The sequence below is a fragment of the Tenrec ecaudatus genome, chromosome 3, assembly GCF_050624435.1.
Source record: "Tenrec ecaudatus isolate mTenEca1 chromosome 3, mTenEca1.hap1, whole genome shotgun sequence".
Taxonomy (NCBI): Eukaryota; Metazoa; Chordata; class Mammalia; order Afrosoricida; family Tenrecidae; genus Tenrec; species Tenrec ecaudatus.
The window spans coordinates 166332594-166344831 of NC_134532.1; the positions used below are offsets into that span (position 1 = coordinate 166332594).

General features: G+C 44.4%; 1 non-coding gene across 1 annotated transcript; it reads right to left on the minus strand.

The window, feature by feature from the left end:
- Positions 1-11380: 11380 nt before the first annotated feature.
- LOC142444025 (U6 spliceosomal RNA) lies at positions 11381-11486 on the minus strand. The gene has a single exon (XR_012783716.1). It is a non-coding gene; the product is annotated as a U6 spliceosomal RNA (small nuclear RNA).
- Between the last annotated feature and the right edge of the window lie 752 nt (positions 11487-12238).

Below are 12238 nucleotides of genomic sequence, written 5' to 3' on the forward strand. Positions count from 1 at the left end.
TCTGGTACAGATTTAAAGAGGGAAAATGGTTGTTTTTTTTTTTAAAGAACGAAATGATATGACTTTCTAGTTAAAGGTTGAGTTACTTTTCAAAAGAAAGAAGGGGGAAAACTGGCCAGTGTCGTACATAGATGATCGTGAAAGATGGGCGGGGAGTGCGGACGGGGGGATGCAAAGAAACTTGGAACTTGTTTTACTAGATGGCTTCCCACGTTGCTTGATCCTCCCAATCATGTGAAAGAAACTGGAACAGGGAGAATCACCGATGATTATGTGACCGGGTTAGGCACGCCACTTCAATCAGAGGGCCCATTCTCATAGAAAATGCCTCGCATCGACATCAGAACGTTGGTGAATTTAAGACACCAGCCCCGAGAGTCTGTCGTTTCCTTGTGCTGCGCTGGCTCATCGGTTTCTGTGATGAAACCGATATATCACCAGGATTTCAAATACCGCCTCGGTCACCCCGGCTGGGCAGACTAAAGAGAGGCTGGAAGGAAGAAAGGCCACCACTGGACTTCCTAAGCAGCCAATGAAAATGCTGTGGATCCCAAGAGAACACTGCCCAATATAGTGCTGAAAGAGGAGCCCCTGGGTTGGGAGGGAATCCCCAGTGGCGGCAACACTGGACTTGAACACGTCACCCAGTTTAAGGATGACCCGGGCCCAGGCAGTGTTGCGTTGTGCTGCACAGGGTGCTGCCATCTTGGCAACCACTAACAGTGACGACAGCGCTGTAATACAATGCCTAATGCCCGTGTGTGAATTGTAAACTTTGATTAGGACTCTTTGCTGTCACCGATCTTCTGACTAACCAACCAACCCCAATTGTGTCAGATATGAGGCTCTGAGGGGGATTTGTTCCGCTCTCATTTTTATCTCCTGGAAGAACTCAACTCAGAAGTCTGTGGAAAGGCGGACCCACCACCCAAATCGTGAAACAGCAAGGCTTGGTAAGTGATAAAATCCGCTTGTTGAAATGAATAAAGAAATGAGTCTTGGGGAATGAGTCTGTCTTGAATCCTAGAAAGTAGTGAAGTCCCTGCTCCTGTAACCTGCCAGGACCTGCTTAGTCAGCTCAGACACCGATGCTTGTGAGTCAATGACAGCATCAAGAAGAGTGGAGCGGCTTGAGGAGCAGACCTAGTCAGCATCCTATGCCACATTGCTCCTAAAAGGAAAAAAAAAACCCGACTGCCAGTCTATTCCATCTCATGGGGTGTTTGTGGTGTTGTTAGTAGGTCTCATCTGGGGAACTGTGACCCACAGCGACCCTACGTGCAGGAGAAGGAAACACTGCATGGCCCTGCACCATTCTCACAATTGTTCTTATACCTGAGCCCGTTATTGCCGCCATGGTGTCACTCCATCACCCCGAGGGCCTTCCCTTCTTCGCTGCCCCTCTACTTTACCAAGCATGATGTCCTTCTCCAGGGATTACTCTCTCCTGACAACATCCCAAAGCAGGTAAGACAAAGCCTTGTCATCATTGCCTCTAAAGAGCACTCTGTCCATAAGTCTTCCAAGACATACTTGTTGGTCCTTTTAGCAATCCTTAGGAATGTCAATACTCTTCTCCAGCTCCACAATTCAAAGGCATCCATTCTTGATTCAATGCCTACCCTTCAATGCATGTGAGGCAATTGAACGTACCCAGGCTTGGGTCAGGTGCCTGGACAGAGTAAAAGAGCCCCTGTGAGTTTCCCAGACTGCACCTCTGTAAGGGGCAGAAAGGGCCCTCTTTCTCCCAGGAAGCACCTGGTGGCGCTGAACTACTCACCCTGCAACCCAACAGGTAGCCTCCACGTCACCAGGACCCCTCTTCCTAAAGTGAAAAGAAACAACCAAGACCCAAGCCCATTGCCACTGAGTCAATTCCAACTCGTAGCACCCCATAGTGATGCTTTAGAGAAAAACTGGCCCAGCAGCCTTCCAAGGCTGAAAATCCTCTTAGAAGCCGTTTCCTTCAAAATAATAGCAATGCAGAAGTAGCACCTACAATATAAAGGGTGAAGTTTTTAGGACTGCAACAAAATGTAAATTAACTTTTTGAGCCTTATTATTTTCAGGGTATTTTGTTAAATTACTAATCTTAAAAATTCTACACACCACATATCCCCCTCAGACACATGCTAGCTTGGTTGTGGTTCCAGATTAATTCTCAAGCACCTTTAAATAGGGCAATGGGAGGGAAAGAGAGAGAGTGGAAAGCACCCTGGCTTACCAACCTTCAAGGACAACAGTCCCACTTGGAGCAGTCAATACACAGAGAGGACCGGAGGGTTGGCCTCATCACAGACATGACGTCACCTTCCTGACCCACAGCGCTATGTGGGGCAGCACCAGAAACACAGTGTGGGAATTGTGCCCAGTCTGACCTGCCCCCCATCCCCCCCACACACACAGGGGAGTGCAACAAGCAGCAAAGGGAGCAAAGCAACAAAGTTCCCAAGGTGTGTGTTGGGGGAGGGCCGTGGGCAGGCAGAGCTTGGCACTGCATCAGACCCTATTGGAAAACATTCATAAGGGTCGGCAGACAGCCCCGGAACTATTCATAGGCCTTTTTCTTTTTCTTTTTCATGTCTATCTACAACAGAACCAATGGGCCTGGGGGGACAGGAGAGAGGAGGAGGTGGGGGGAAAGGAGGGGGTAGCTAACAAACCCAGGGACAAGGGAACAAGAAGAGACCTAAAATTGACAGCCATGAGTGCATAGAATGCCTTGTGGAGTCCAGTCAGGTGCAATGTAGCTGAGAGAAAGTACAGAGAGACAATGGAGGTTGAACAGGATGGTGGGAGAGGAGCAAAGTAAAATGAAATAGAAGAAAGGACTAGGAGGCAAAAGACATTTATAGAGGTATAAACACAGACATGTACATATGTAAATATATTAATAGATAATGGTAGGGATATGGGTCTATGTACATGTATTTATAGGTTTAGTATTAAGGTAGCAGATGGACATTGGGTCTCTACTCAAGTACTCTCTCAATGCAAGAACACTTTGTTCCAATACGTTGGCATTCTGTGCTGCTCACTTTTCCCACACGATCGCTGAAGACAAAATGGGTGCATAAGCTAATGTGGTGAAGAAGGCTGATGGTGCCCGGCTGTCAGAAGATATAGCATCTGGGGTCTTAAAGGCTTGAAGGTAAACCAGCGACTATCCAGAAAGAAAGCAACAAAGCCAACATGGATGAAGCACACCAACCTGTGTGGTCACAAGGTATTGATGGGTTCTGGTATCCGGAATCAGAAGATCTAAAAACAACCAATCATTTCGATGCCGATAAGGGGCACTCAGAATGGAGACCCAAGGCTCATCTGTAGACAGTTGAATTTCGCTTCACAGAAGGGTCAAGAGGAAGGGACGAGCCAGCCAGGGTGCAGGATAGCACGGATGAAACTACAATATTCCTCCAGTTCTTGAATGCTTCCTCCCCCACACTATCATGACCCTAGTTCTATCTTACAAATCTGGCTGGACCAGAGCATGTGCACTGGTACAGATTAGAGCTCTCTACACATTAGAACCCAGGACAGATAAACCCCTCAGGAAAAATAATGAGAGTAGTGATACCATGAGGGTAGTAGGAGGTGTGGGGGGAGGGGTAGAAAGGGGGAACCAATCTCACTGATTAACATACACCCCACCCCCAGGGGGATGAAAAAGAAAACGTGGGTGAAGGGAGACAGTGAGTGGTATAAAATATGAAAATAAAAATAAGTTATGTTTTTTTTAAATAGGGCAATGTTAGGGTTGCCAATGTTAGGGTATGTGGTTACACTTGAATTTCAGATAATCAATGGATAATATCTTAGTATAAGTAAAAGAATATTTGAAAACCAGTTATACTAAAGAAAAACATTAGATGAAAAAGTAAATTTAACCATGCATCCTGAATTTCTAGGTGACAAGTTTGGCCACCCTAGTCAATGCAGAGCGCGTAGGCACACAGAGAAAAGATGTTTATTTCTTGTAGATTATCGGTGCTCACTACATGAAATAGACATCCTCATTGTTGGATTATTTTACATCACATTCTTCAGAGAAGAAATGCATTTTTCAAACTAGTCTGGCATCAGACTGGTTGCTATGCATTTTTAAAACACTATCTTCAAAGAATCACTTGTCATCTTAAACAATTTTATAGTTTTCACTAAATAATTGAGATAACGTGAAATCCTTGGTTTTAGAGTTAGATGGGAAGCTTGTAAATGGCTTTTAAAAAATGGGTTTCTCATCAAATAACAAAACATCATATCATTGTGAATGAGGGGAGTGCAGAGTGGGGATCCAAAGCCCGTCTGTAGGCAACTGCACATCCCCTTACAGAAGGGAGGCAGGGAGGAGATGAGCCGGCCAGGGTGCAGTACAGCAATGACGAAACAATTTTCCTTTAGTTCCTAAATGCTTCCTCCCCACCCACTATCATGATCCCAATTCTACCTTATAAATCTGGCTAGACCAGGAAGGATGATCCTTCAGCACCAGTAGTGAAAGTGGTGATACCGGGAGGGTAGAGGGAGGGTGGAGTAGAGAGGAGGAACTGATTCTAAGGATCTACATATAACCTCCTCCCTGGGGAATGGACAACAGAAAAGTGGATGAAGGGAGATGTCGGATAGTGTAAGATATGACAAAATAATAATTTATAAATTATCAAGGGTTCATGAAGGAATGGGGAGCGGGGAAGGGATAAATGATGAGCTGATGCCTGGGGCTTAGGTGAAGAGCAAATGTTTTGAGACTGATGAGGGCAATGAATGTACAGATGTGCTTTACACAATGGATGTATGTATGGATTGCGATAAGAGTTGTATGAGCCCCAATAAAATGATCTTTTAAAAGGTGGGTTTCCTTAAGTCACCCTTCTTGATAAGGCAAGCTTCCAAAAGGGAACCAAACAGAAAATCTTAACTGTAATCATATCAAATGCAAATCTAGACCATAGTATCATTCTCATGTTACTAATAACGAAGATGGATGAGCCCTGGGGCTGCAGCCATGGTCTCGGAGAGAAGAACGATTGTGGGATGGTGCAGGACTGGACAGTATTTTGTCCTGTTGTGCACAGTATGAGTCTCAACTGACTAGATGGCCCCTGACAACAAAAGCACTTACTGACCCGTGAGCATTTGTAAAACACCGTGTTTCCTTGGAAGCCACACCAGGAAAAGGAAGGGGCATTAGAAAGGAAGGTGAGGGTCCGAACGCTCCAGCCCTTGGACTAAATCCAGCCCACTGTCTGTTTTTAGTCACCGCACTAAGGATGGTGGTTAAATTTTTAAACAAATAAAAGAAAGGAAATGATAATATTTGGTAACGTGTAAAAATTATTAGAAATTCAAAATTCGGCTCTATAAATAAAAGTGTTAGTGGAACCCAGTCATGGCCATTCGTTTATGAATTATCTCTGGCTGCTTGCACACTGCAGTGGCAGAGTTGAGTGACGGCAGCAGGAATTGCACGGCTGGCAAAGCCTGAAATACTACATTCTTCCACAATCTGTACAGAAAGGGTGCTGACCCCTGACAGAGGGCCACACAGCTCGTCAGTGACAGAGATGGAACTGAACGTTAGGTTGCTCTGGCTCCGATGCGTACATTAAAAGTGGCATATAACCCCCACCCCGCCTCTTTTTGTCTGCCTGAAGATTGTGCTCTGCTGATAATCTCAAGGCTGGTGGTTGAAACACCCCGGCGATCAAGACAGATGAAAAAGCCTGGTGATCTACTTCCATTAAAATTAGCCAAAAAGAAAAACAAGCAGACAAATCCACTGCCACTGAGTCAATTCTGACTCATAAAACTTTACAGGAACATGGAGGTTTGAACAGCCAACCTCATGTGCAGGCCAAGCAATGCTTACCCAGAAACACCAGGGATCCGTTCTGATGAAACATCGAACAAACTCTTTGCCGTTGAGTCAATCCCAACTCATTGGGGCCCTAAAGAACAGAGTAGAGCTGCGCTCGTTGGTTTCTGAGACTGTACATCTTCACTGGCGTAGAAAGCCTCACCTTTCTTCTACAGAGTGGCTGGTTATGAACTGCTGACCTTATAGTTAGCAGCCGAACTCATAACCCACTAAGCTACCAGGGCTCCCCTACATCCAAGGAAACCTTATAAAGCAGTTCTATTCTAACACACGGGACAGTGTGAGTCATAATCACCTCCATGATTAACTCAAAAGGTTAATCAACGTGAACCTTTTGTGACTAGTCGGTGGCCACTGAAGCACTAGTGGGTAAGCACCGTTCATTTCAAGATCAGCTGCTCAAACTCACAAGCCAGTGTAGGTGAGGCCAACTCCTCCTTTAAAGACATACAGCTTCAGACACCCTAAAGAGTGTCACTGTACGACGGATTGACTGGATAGCTCTGTGTGAGTGTGTGTGTGTGTGCGTGCGTGCGCGCGCGCGTGTGTGTGTGTGTGTATGTTTCCAACATGTTCGTATGTGAGCATCTCATTTCAGCCTTGGAGCGTAAGAGCATTTTAAAGACAAGGGAGGATCCCGTGGGTGACACAGCCCATTATGGATCGGACGACTAGCCTGGCTTTCAAAGGCCACAGCCTGGAAAACCCCCTGGAGCAGCTGTAATGGGCACACGTGGAGTCACCTTGAATCAGCAACTGACAACAACCATAAGGGAACTGACTCTGAGAGGTGAAGCCAGCTACCCAAGGTGGTTCAAACCCACCGGCCACTCCACAGGAGAAAATTGAGGCTATGTGCTCCCGTGAAGATTTCCAGCTACAGAGAGCGCCCTGCCCCTCCATGTTCATTGACACTGGTACTATAATCACATCTCCTGAAGGGAGAAAAAAAACACAACAACTTCCCAAACGTAATGTTTTCATCATTCCCATCAAATGAAACACACACACACACAAAAGTTCCCTACATTCAAATACTAGGGTTTTCATCTTCCTGAAAGGGGGAGAACAAGAAAGGCTTAACTAAGGTTGGAACTGAGATGGCGAACCAGCAAAAAGCAAGGTCAAGTTTGGCCGAACACCAGTACTTATGACCACAGGCCCCAAGGCCATTTCCCCCCAAGTGTTTTTAACTTTTTATTCTACTCTGAGAGACTAGGCTCTCGGCACCTCCAGCTGTCATCCATTTGGCAAGAATTCAGAATAGCAAAACTGATGTGATTGAAGAACGGAAGATAAATACTCCAGGTTCACAACAACAACCCCAAAAAAGGTAAGGAAAACATCTATGAATATTTGAAAGATCATACATCAAAGGAAGAAGGAAATGAGAAATTGCCTGGTGCTATCCGAGGAAAATTGTAAGCTGATAAAATGGAGCATCAGGAAGCATAACTTATTCAAAAGCAGAGAGAATTTGGGGTGCATCCAGCCTGAAACAAGCATTGCTCGGTCCCTTCTAGAAGGGGTGGGGACCTGCCAAACTGGGCAGCTGCTTCCAAGAAGCAGAAGATTCATTTTAATTTCCCGTTGTATAACAGTGACTGACTTCCAGTGTGTTGTGTTCTGTTTCTGAAAACTTTATCACGACAGGGAAGAGGATAGATTGTGAATGGATGGCTGCTTCTTGCACTGTGGTGTGGGTGACAACACTTCTTTAAGGTTAACGTGAACCGGGTTGCCAGGGTGTGCAAACACGTGAGCTGGACAACACATAGCCCACACCTGCCATCTATCATCAGTGGGTGGTCCCACTGGGAGCGATTGGGAGGTCAAGGGTATACTTGGGCAAGAAGAGGGCATGTTTTGGTGGGATGAAAAGAGAGTTAGGGACATGTAGAAGACAGACTACTCAGGGCAAATTTGATGCCCATCTGGGTCCCTTGCATTGGATTTGTGCCCTGTTGTAGCAACCTATTGCTGGGGTAACAAAAAATACAGGTGGACGGCCTTGGAGAGCAGACATTTCTTTCCTCCCAGTGCTGCAAAGTCAGCCCTGCTTTGTCTCTAGCTTCCAGCAGTGCCAACAATTCTTAGCGTATTGGGATTTCTAGATATATCTCTTTATCTGTACCTTGTCTCTTCCCCCACCTCCTGACCCTGCGTGCATCTGTTTCTATGCCATCCTTCTTTATAAATAAGACGTGATTAGATTCAGGGCCCACTTTCTTTGTGTCATACATTTCCCCGGTGTAAGGAGCAGCCATTCTTAATCCATTCTTCTCACTGCTGTCTTAATCTCATTGACAAAACAAAAGGAAAAAACCCTAATTCCAAACAGTGTCCTACTTATAGGTACAGGAATTAGGATTTCAACACATAGCTTAGGAAAACACAACTCACCCCCTAACAGGCACCCTGAAGAGAAAACCAATAAGCACGTGCAGATCTATTTTAGAGACTTAGTAGTGTGTGGTTGATGTGGAAGGAAGTCCTTTGCCCAGCTTCTGATAAAATTCAGCTAAGGTCTGACAGCCCCAAACCAGAAGCTTTGAGAGCTCATGGAGATTGTACCCTCAGTATAGACACTGGTGCTGCAGCGGGCTAAGAATTGGTCTGCGAACTGCCTGGTCAGTGGATCAAAAGATGAGGCTTCCCACTCCCATGAGAAGTTACAGTCTCTGAAACTAAGGAGCTGTTTTACTCTGTCCGCCTAGGCTCAGTTTGAGTTGGAATCAGTTCAATAGAGGTGGATTTTAATGGGGAGTTTGGGAGGTAGACACACTGGTATTCTCATAATGAGTGTCAGCAAAAATATTTATCTGAAGGGTCTGCGGGCATTAAGTATGGACACATGGGAGACAGGACTGGAGGAAAAAGAAGTGTGGGTCATTAGTGACTTTGCTCAACTGACTGTTTAAAAATTCAGGTGAGGCCAATCTGTCCAGATTCCTAGAAAATACGAGAGAGGATGTATTTTGGAAAGGGAGGGACCGAAGTCTCGATAATTTTCATTTAGGCTAAAAATGGACTAATTGATATGAGGGCTAGAATTACACAGAATAAAATATAACAATTCTGCAACTTTGTGGTAATACTAATTGCAGCCATTCATCACTACTCAGAGAGACTTCTTCTTGCACAGGTTGTCGGGGTTTTGTCTGATTTGGTTTTGTCAGTCATCCTCTTCTTGTAAATAGTTGATTGATATCAAACGCACAGATAAGGCCCTTCCTTAGTGAAGTTGCTCTAAAACAGAGCTGCATAGACATTATCACAGTCAGTTCTGGAGCTCGCTCCCTCCCGCCTCCTGCATGCATTATGTGAACCCCCTTCCTCTCACCCCCCCAACCCCCATCAGCCATTGTCTCTATGCAGCCACTCTTTCTGTGCTTCAGACACTTGTAAACCTAACAGAAACAATTAAACACAAAATTAAGCAGAAAGAAATAATAATATATAGAGAAAAATAAAGAGTAAGAAGAAAAGACGATCATTTTTAAAAGCCAGAGAGGAAATTTTTGTTGTGGAAGAAGTGAGAAATATTTAAACCTAGAGTGAATTCGCGTTAAGTCAAGAGGGAGGCCATCTGACCAGGTACCGTAATTCCGTCCACCATAAACACACATATAATAATCTCTGCCAGCACAGCTGTTCGTGCTCCTCAGCTGTGGCCAGAAGGGACCCACCCAACGCTTCAGCTGACTGATTCTCTGCACATGGACTTGGGCTCCCACTGTCCTCCAAAGCCTTCTGCACATTTGGTGTTCACAATTTAATCCTGAAAATGTTTCCTTTCATCATATTTGGATTTTGTTATTGTCATCTTTGGATCACACAGACTGGGGTGCTTCTTCTGTGTGAACTTAACTGATGCCTCACTTAGATGCCTGCTTGTTTGAATGCAAGCCTTTAAGACCCCAGACCCTCTTCCAATTGATTACCGGGCACCATCTGCTTTCTTCACTGTTGCCTGAGTCTTCTTGTCCCTTGCTCCGAGCTATCCCACAACCACCCTCACAGGTTGCTTGCTGGTATCAGAAGCTTTCTCTCAATCTCTCTGCCCTCAATTGTTTAATGTTTCTGTACTAAGCAAAGCAACTTCACCAACTGCAGTCCTCAAAGTTGGGCAAGACTTATTCCTTACTCTATGCAACAGATGAGGTACACCTCCAGTGTATAATTTTCCAAACTCTCTCTTACTGTTTGTTGTTGTTGTTGTTGGGTGCCATCGAGTTCAGTTGCGATCACAGCAATCTTCTGTGTAGCAGACGAAGCCTTGCTCCAGCCTCTGTGTCAGTCCATCTCATTAGGGGTCTTCCTTTACTGTACCAGAAGGATGATCTTCTGCAGCAACTGGCCCCTCTGGATAACAAGTCCAAAGTGCGATGCTGTCTTACAGCCCTCGCTTCTGAGGAGAATGCTAGTGCTACTTCTTCCAAGACAGGTGTGCTCGTTCTTTTGGCTGCTCGTGAAATAATCAATATTCTTCACCAATACCCTAGAAATATGTCAGTGCTTCATCTGTCTTCCTTTATCATTGTCTGGCTTTTACTGGTACATGAAGGAATTGAAAATGGCATGGTTTGGGTCAGTTACACCTTAGTCCTCAAAGTGAGATCATTGCTCTTTAACACCTAAAAGACTTCTTTTGTAGCAGACTTGCCCAATGAAATACATAATTGGACTTCTCTCCTTCTTTTTTATTTTAATCGTATTTTTCAGTCTCTGGTGAAATTTTATACAGCAAATTAGGTTCCCATTTGATAATATCCACAGATATTGTCTGGTGACATTCACTACATGTATCACATTGTCAGCATGTTTGTTCCATTTCCAGCACCCTCATGTCCCTGTCCCCTTATCTTCCCATCTGCAATTCTGGGGCATTGTTGACATCTCATACTCATGGTATTTAGGTAAAACATCAGTTTACTGGTGATATCCTTTATGACATGTGTCACTCTGCTATTTCTCTAAGAGGTAATCACATAAAATAGGCTCTTTGTAGGTTTGCAGTATCTTTCAGGGCTATAGTCTTGGGAAATTTTCTGTTCCCTGTGTGACAGACTTATTTTTTTTAATTAAGAGGTTGAGTATTGCTCTATAATTTCCTTCCATCCTCTCCAGGACTACCTACTGTGACCAGTCAGCGGAGCTCCTGTTGGTAGTCCGTCACCCTCTTGTGCTTCTGGTCCCAGGATTGGCAGGGTTGTGTCAGTGTAGATGTGTTTCTTCTTGGAACGTCTTTGTACCTTCTTACTGATTTGTTCTTGATGCACAGTGACCTTTAATTCTGTCTTTGATGGTTCACACTCAAACTTTCAAGATTCCTTTCTCACTTCACTAGGATTCCAAGCACAAATTCTGGGAGTCATTTTATGCCAATTAACTGAACTGTCCCATGAAACTACAGCCCAAGACTTTATAGCTAAGAAAACCAATCTTGGAAAGTATTTGGTTATATCTATGGAGTATCTGTTTTTGTATGTTCAATGAAAACAAATTAGAATGCTTTAAGATGCATGTGTCATCTTTGCACAGGGCCACGTTAATCTTCTGTGTATCATACCAATTTTAATATATGTGCTGCTGAAGTGAGCATTATAATTTGACCTCTTGAGTGTTGCTTCCAAGGGCATTGATTGTGAATCCAAGTAAAATGAAATTTTGGACACTACCAATATTTTTTCCATTTATCATGATCTTGCTTAGTGTTGGTACAGTGGTTATGTATTGGCCTTGGATCTGCAAGGACAGCAGTTCAAAACTACCAGTTGCTCCATGAGAGAAAGATGCCGTTTTCTACTCCTGTGAGTTCTAGTCTTGGAAACCCACGAGGGTGGTTCTACTCTTTGGGGTCATTACGAGTGGGAATTCACTTGATGGCATTGAGTTTGGTTTGTGTTGGTCACTGTCAGCCAGCAAGGTGTGTCATCTGCATCGCTCAGCTTGTTGGTGACTCTTCTTCCAGTCCTGACACTGCGTCCTTCTTCATCTATAGTCCACCTTCTCCAATTACCTGATCAGCATGAAGATTGAGTAAGTATTCCTCCAGGGGAATAGACTTTCTAGGGGTAACAGATTGCCTCTTTTTACATAATGTCTCTTTCTGTCGCCTGCTCATTCTGTCTCATTCTGTTCTGCATAAACTTTCATGGCTCATGCGACAAAAGTAGTTTCCTAGGCCATGATCTCATTGTCTGGTAAAAAATAAAACAAGTTGTAGGTTGCCTATTAAAATTATGTCCCCGTGAAAAAGAAATCAATGACATCCCAAATAACATTGTCAAATGTCCCACAGCACAGATCAGCCTAGGGTTTGCTGATGACCCAGTTCCTGCCCACCATTTGTGT